Source organism: Crocodylus porosus, unplaced genomic scaffold, assembly GCF_001723895.1.
Source record: "Crocodylus porosus isolate Cpor-Errol unplaced genomic scaffold, CroPor_comp1, whole genome shotgun sequence".
Classification (NCBI taxonomy): domain Eukaryota; kingdom Metazoa; phylum Chordata; order Crocodylia; family Crocodylidae; genus Crocodylus; species Crocodylus porosus.
This window is the reverse complement of record NW_017728948.1, coordinates 51964128-51970061: the sequence shown is the minus strand read 5'-3', so window position 1 is coordinate 51970061 and position 5934 is coordinate 51964128. Positions and strand designations below refer to the sequence as shown.

The 5934-nt window shown below is 46.3% G+C and overlaps 1 protein-coding gene across 4 annotated transcripts in view; it reads left to right on the top strand.

Annotated features, from left to right (window-relative positions):
- The window catches only part of OCIAD2 (OCIA domain containing 2), a 32114-nt gene that overhangs the window by 748 nt on the left and 25432 nt on the right, over positions 1-5934 (top strand). The gene's annotated exons all lie outside the window — the stretch shown is intronic.

Below are 5934 nucleotides of genomic sequence, written 5' to 3'. Positions count from 1 at the left end.
GCAGTACTCCAGCTGCAGCCTCACCAAGGCCAAGTACAGCAGGAGAATGATGTCCCAGGATTCCACAGCGCATGGTGTCCAGACCCTGGGAGCTGCATAAGGCGGCTCGGGTCTACAACCTGTGGCATGCAGCCAGAGACACAGTGCACAGGCCAGTGCACGGAGCTGGATCTTTGGAGCCACTTGGGCAGTTCAGGTCCCCACCCTCCGGCACCAGGCTGGGAGGTCAGTGCAGGAGGCACTGCACAGAGGGTCTAGGAATGGACCAAGCCTAGTGCTGCACAAGGCAGCCCAGGCCTCCAATCCATAGCAAAAGGTTGAGTCTAGGGAGCTAGACAGTGCTTCAGTGACTCAGCCAGCAGACAGGGCCAAGCCAGAGACCCCAGAAGCCCTGCATAGCAGGGCTGTTCCAGGGGACAACCCCCCGAAGCCCACTGCAGGCAAGACAGCAGCTTGGCACAGACGACGAGGGGCACCCTCCAGGCCTGGGAGCTGTGAGTTGCAGGGAAAAAAGATTCCCACAGGGGAAGGGGAAATCCCCACTGGTTAGTTAAGGGCATTTGGGGTTTCCCCTTGGGATTAAGAACGCAGCGGCCTATTCACGGATTTCGCCATTCGTGGGGATCACGGGAATGTATCCCAAATGTATCCCCTGCAAATAGTGAAGGTCACTTGTACTTAAGTTTCCTGACTGTCCTGGCCTGGTTCTATAGGGATGGAGGGAAACTGAGTGGTCTGCAGGTCCCCCACAGCATACCTGCCAGCTAGCAATTCCCTTCAGCTGGAGAAGGAGAATAGTTTCATAGTGCTTAGGGTCAGAAAGGACCTAAACAGACCATCAGGTCTGACCCTCTGCCCCAGGCAGGAACGGGTGTCACGGTCATATCACCCCAGTCAAGTATCTGTCTAGCCTCCTCTTGAAGACTCCCAAGGTGAGAGAGAGTACCACCTCACTTGGGAGCCCATTCCAGAGCCTGGCATCTCTGACTGTAAAGTAATGTCTCCTGATGTCCAGCCTGAACCTTCTCTCTAACAATTTGTGGCTGTTACTCCTAGTAACCCTGGGTGGTGCCCGGGGGAACAAAGTTCCCCCTGGTGAGTTTGTAAATGGCCACCAGATCCCCTCTCAGCCTTCTCTTGTGGAGGCTGAATAGGTTCAGGCCCTTTAGCCTCTCCTCATAGGGCCAGTCCCACTGCTCCTTGACTATATGAGTGGCCCTCCTCTGGACCCTCTTGATGCTGTCCACATCCCTCTTGAAGTGCGGTGCCCAGAACTGCATGCAGTACTCCAGCTGTGGCCTGACCAATGCTGCATATAGGGGAAGGATCACGTCCCTGGATCTGCTTGTGATGCATCTGTAGATGCAAGACAAGATGCAGTTAGCCTTACTGACTGCTTCCTTGCATTGGTGGCTCATGTTCATCCTGGAGTCAACAATGACTCCAAGATCCCTTTCTGCCACCATGTTGACAAGAAGGGTATTCCCCATCCTATAGGTGTGTTGCTGGTTCCTTCTCCCTAGATTCAACACCTTGCACTTGTCTGCATTGAATTCTATCCTATTCTCATCCACCCACCTCTGTAACCTGTCTAGAACTAGCTGGATTCTGTCCCTCCCCTCCAGCGTGCCTACCTCTCCCCACAACTTGGTGTTGTCAGCGACTTTGAACAGCGTGCATTCCACACCCACATCCAGATCACTGATAAAGATGTTGAACAGTACAGACCCCAGGACCAAGCCCTGGGGGACTCCACTGCCTGCATGCTTGCAGGTCGAAAATGACCTGTCCACCACTACTCTTTGGGTGCAACCATCTAGCCACTGCCACCCTTCTGACTGTGTAGGCATCAGTGCCACAGTCACCTAATTTTTTTAAAAGAATGTGGTGGGAAATCGTGTCAAAGGCCTTCTTAAAGTCCAGGAAGATGACAGCTTCCTTTGATGACACCTTTGTCCAAGGACTTTGTGACTTGATCATAAAAGGAAACCAGGTTAGTCAGGCAGGATCTGCCCTCAATGCACCCATGTTGGTTGCCCCTGAGCATTACCTCCCCTGCTGGGCCCTTGCAGATGTGCTCCTTGATAATTTTCTCAAAGGTCTTCCCAAGGACCAAGGTAAGACCAACTGGCCTATAATTTCCAGGGTCCTCCTTTCTCCCCTTTTTGTAAATGGGGACCACATTGGCCCTTTTCCAATCATCTGGTACCTGGCCAGTGCCCCACAAGTGCTCATAGAGCCATGCCAGGGGCCCCCCTATAGTCCCTGCCAATTTCCTCAGCACCCTCGGGTGAAGAGCATCTGGACCTACTGATTTAAATACATCCAGCCCCTCCAAGAGTTCCCTAACTAGGTCATACCTGACCCTAGGCCGCCCCTGGGTATGTCTGCAATTCTAGTGGGGGAAAAGTCTTGGTCTCTGTGCAGGAATATGAAGGCAAAGAATTCGTTAAAGATGTCAGCTTGTTCATTTGCCGCAATCATCAGATTGCCAAGCCTATCCTGTAGGGGCCCCACGTTACCCAGTGTCTTCTTCTTACTCCCTATGTATTTGAAAAAGGACTTTTTATTATCCTTAATTCTGGTCGCTAGCCCTAGCTCCATCAATGACTTAGCCTTCCTAACTGCCTCCCTGCAGTCCTGAGCAACAGAGGTACAATCCTCCTTGGTGATAGACCCTTACTTCCACTGTTTGTACGCCTCCTTTTTTGCCCTCAGACATCCCTGGAGGCCTTTGCTGAGCCGCTTGGTATATACCCGAGTACACCTGGGCTACACTTGCATCTGTAGGTAAGTACCAGTTTGCCTGATCGGGTGTCCTGTGAAAGACAGAAGTTCCAAAAGAATAACCTACATGCATATAAATGTTACTGGGCACTAGGAACAGAGCCATCCTAAGGGAATGGTCCCCTTACTATGCCACAAAGTCAATGAGAGCTGCTGGCGTGGAGGCAGCAGTTGGCTAGTTTCTGATACAATGTGGTAGGGACATGGCCATTGCAAGTTGACATGGACAGTGCTATCCAATAAATTAATTTTCTGGGAGGAGTATTGCAGAGTCAGTGTTATGTATACATGCTACACAAGTTCACAAGGCTGCTAATTGAAAGGATGAGAGAGCTGTATTTCTTCCTAGGCAGAACCATATCAGTCTCATGAAGTGAGCTCTACTTTTTCATTAAGCAGCTGCATAGGCTTAGCGATGTAGTTGGAAGGACAAGATCTGGTCCAGAACCTATTTTAGTTCTTCTTGGCCTATCATCAGCTTAGATCAAGTGTTAGTACCACACCTTAAAAGCTAGTTGAGACAAGGCCTTCCAGTTTTCAAGCTCTTGACAGACCTGTCATGAAACAGCACACTACCTTTTTTAGCTAAAGACTATGTCTTCAGTTACAATAAAGTGTGTTTATATTGTATAATAAATAATACACATTAATTGTTCCACTATAAAAATATATTAGGGACATATAAGGAGACAAGGTTCTTTGGGCAAATCCAATATCCTTTATTAAACCAACTCAAATAGTTGGAAAAATTCTTCTTGGGTATCAGGGACATATAATGCATACAGTAAGATAATCATGGTTACCTCAACTACGGGTGATGAGGATTTAATGTTGATCTCACCTAGCTGCCTCACCTAGGAACAATGAAAGACCTGTTTTACAGTGAGATAATTATCCTGCTATGCATATATTAAAAAGTCCTTTAAAATCATTACAAAACTCATAATAAAATTTCTTTTAGCTTTGTTTTTAAGCTTATAATTACTGCTGAGTAGCAATTACATTTTCCATATTATCAGAATTTTCACTGTTTGAAATTTTGAAGCTTTCTGCAACATAAAATTCCAATCAAAATTTGTCTTGATCAACTGGCACATTTTATATGGAGTTTCCTTTTTTATTTCATCATCATCCCCACCACCACTCATATTAATAATATTATTTTAGTGTTTAGGTACTCTGTTATATTATAACAGCACATCAAATCATATCACATCACATCTGTAAATAAGAAGATCTTTTTTCAAAATAGAAGGAAAAGAAGTTCTATTCTCAAAATGTCAAAAGAGGCCTTTTTGTTTCTTTTAAATGCAATTTTATTAAAAAATCACATACTTCTACAAAATGTTTTGCTTTTACTTCATTTTTTTTATGGCAACTTTTTCCTTGTAAAAGCCCAGTCAGTTCTACTGGTCATACTGTCATCTATACTAGATTCAATATATTGTGCAGTACTTCTAACTATTAAAGTAAGTGTTCTAAATTCCTTTAGAAAGTGTAAGAAAGTATCTGACTGCAATGTTACTACTTGTTTTGTTCCTGGAACAGCCCTATGACTCAGCTTAGCAACAAATGGCAGAAAAGCAACTACATTAGGTTTACATATTCACTTCTAAGTATAAATAAGAGTCTATGCTTTTATTAGCAACTAGATGGGAAAGAACTGTCTCATCTTTTTTTCATCCAGAGGGCTCAAAGGCGTGCTGTGACTCAGTACAGGTCCTGGATAACCTGCCTACATCTTATTTTAGACTAAATCTTAAATGATTGTGTCCAAAGTTTTATTCATAAATTATATTTTGTGTAAGTTATAGGTGAGAATTTGTTCCCACACAATAAATCCAGGAATTGACAGAAAACAGATGCTCATTTTAATTGCCCCACACGCATTGCTATTAATTATTCCGTAGGCAGTGTATGTGTTGCAAAGACTTCTGTGCAAACTGTTTTGTAGATGCAATGTCCTTTATCACATATGGGCGAGTGCATTCATGAAGCCTACCGCTCTAATTGCTGTCTCCCTCACTCACTCACCTGGCACACCTTGTTGGGAGAAAAAAAACATAGAAAGGGACTGGCAATGGCTAGTGTGATGGCAGATGGTTGGTACTCCAGTCTCCACCACAGGGCACTGCCTCCCCTACACCCTGGCCAGACTCAACCTGTGTCCAAATGGTGTTGCTCTGATCATCAATTCTTTCCTCTTCAGGTGTGAGGACAGCTGCCCTGCTTGTTTTCTCAGTGGGCTGGCCCTCACTTTTCACTTTCTCTCACTCACTGATGGTCCATAATTCCTCTAGGTGGGGTTCTTTCTCCCTCCCCACCTTCTCAGTGGAAATGGAACACCTCATAATGGCCTCCTGTTTTTGTATGCTTGTCCCAAGCTTATAGAGCCTTCCCCACCTTGTAACAGTTCCACTTTGGAAGAGTGGGTCCTCCTCAGTCTAACATGAAAGGGAAAGTGGAAGAACCTCTAGTTTCTTCCCTTTGGTGCACTACACATGCCAGTCCTTATTTACATAGGCATTTTCTGCTTAAACTCTACTTGCAGCTAATTCACCACCCCAGGGTTCTCCATCCCTGGATAACTCACCATGACTGTGAGCTTGTTGGGGTGTGCGATAGCCTCTCTCACTCAGCTGGCATCTTGCATTTTAGCTCAAAATTCTCCACACCCCTATGGGGATCCACAGCAACTTGCTCCAGCTGCTCCTGTGTTCCCTCTCTGGGGGTTAAGCATTCACTGGTGGTTGTCTTTTCAACAGGTTGTTCCAGGTCAGGGACCAGTCAGCAATGGCTCCAGTGGCAGACCTCCATGCTGTTGGAATCTCTGGTGTTGCTGTCATTAGTCACAGGAGTAGTGGGATGTGTTTGCTGCAGGTGAGTGTTGCTCCATTCCCTTTTGGCCCTCGGAACAGATACTGGAAATGGTCCCCTGTTACATCACAGAATTCCATCCTGCATCACTGAAGTCCATGGAGGGTTTGCCTTACTGTGGAAAGCTTTTGATCTGGTATCCCATGATCACCTCTTGGCCAAACTGGCCAGTTGTGGCCTTGGCTCCACCACGATCTGCTGGCTGGGAAATTGGCTCCGTGGTCGGACCCAGAGGGTTGTAATTGATGGCAGTTACTCATCGTGGTGCCC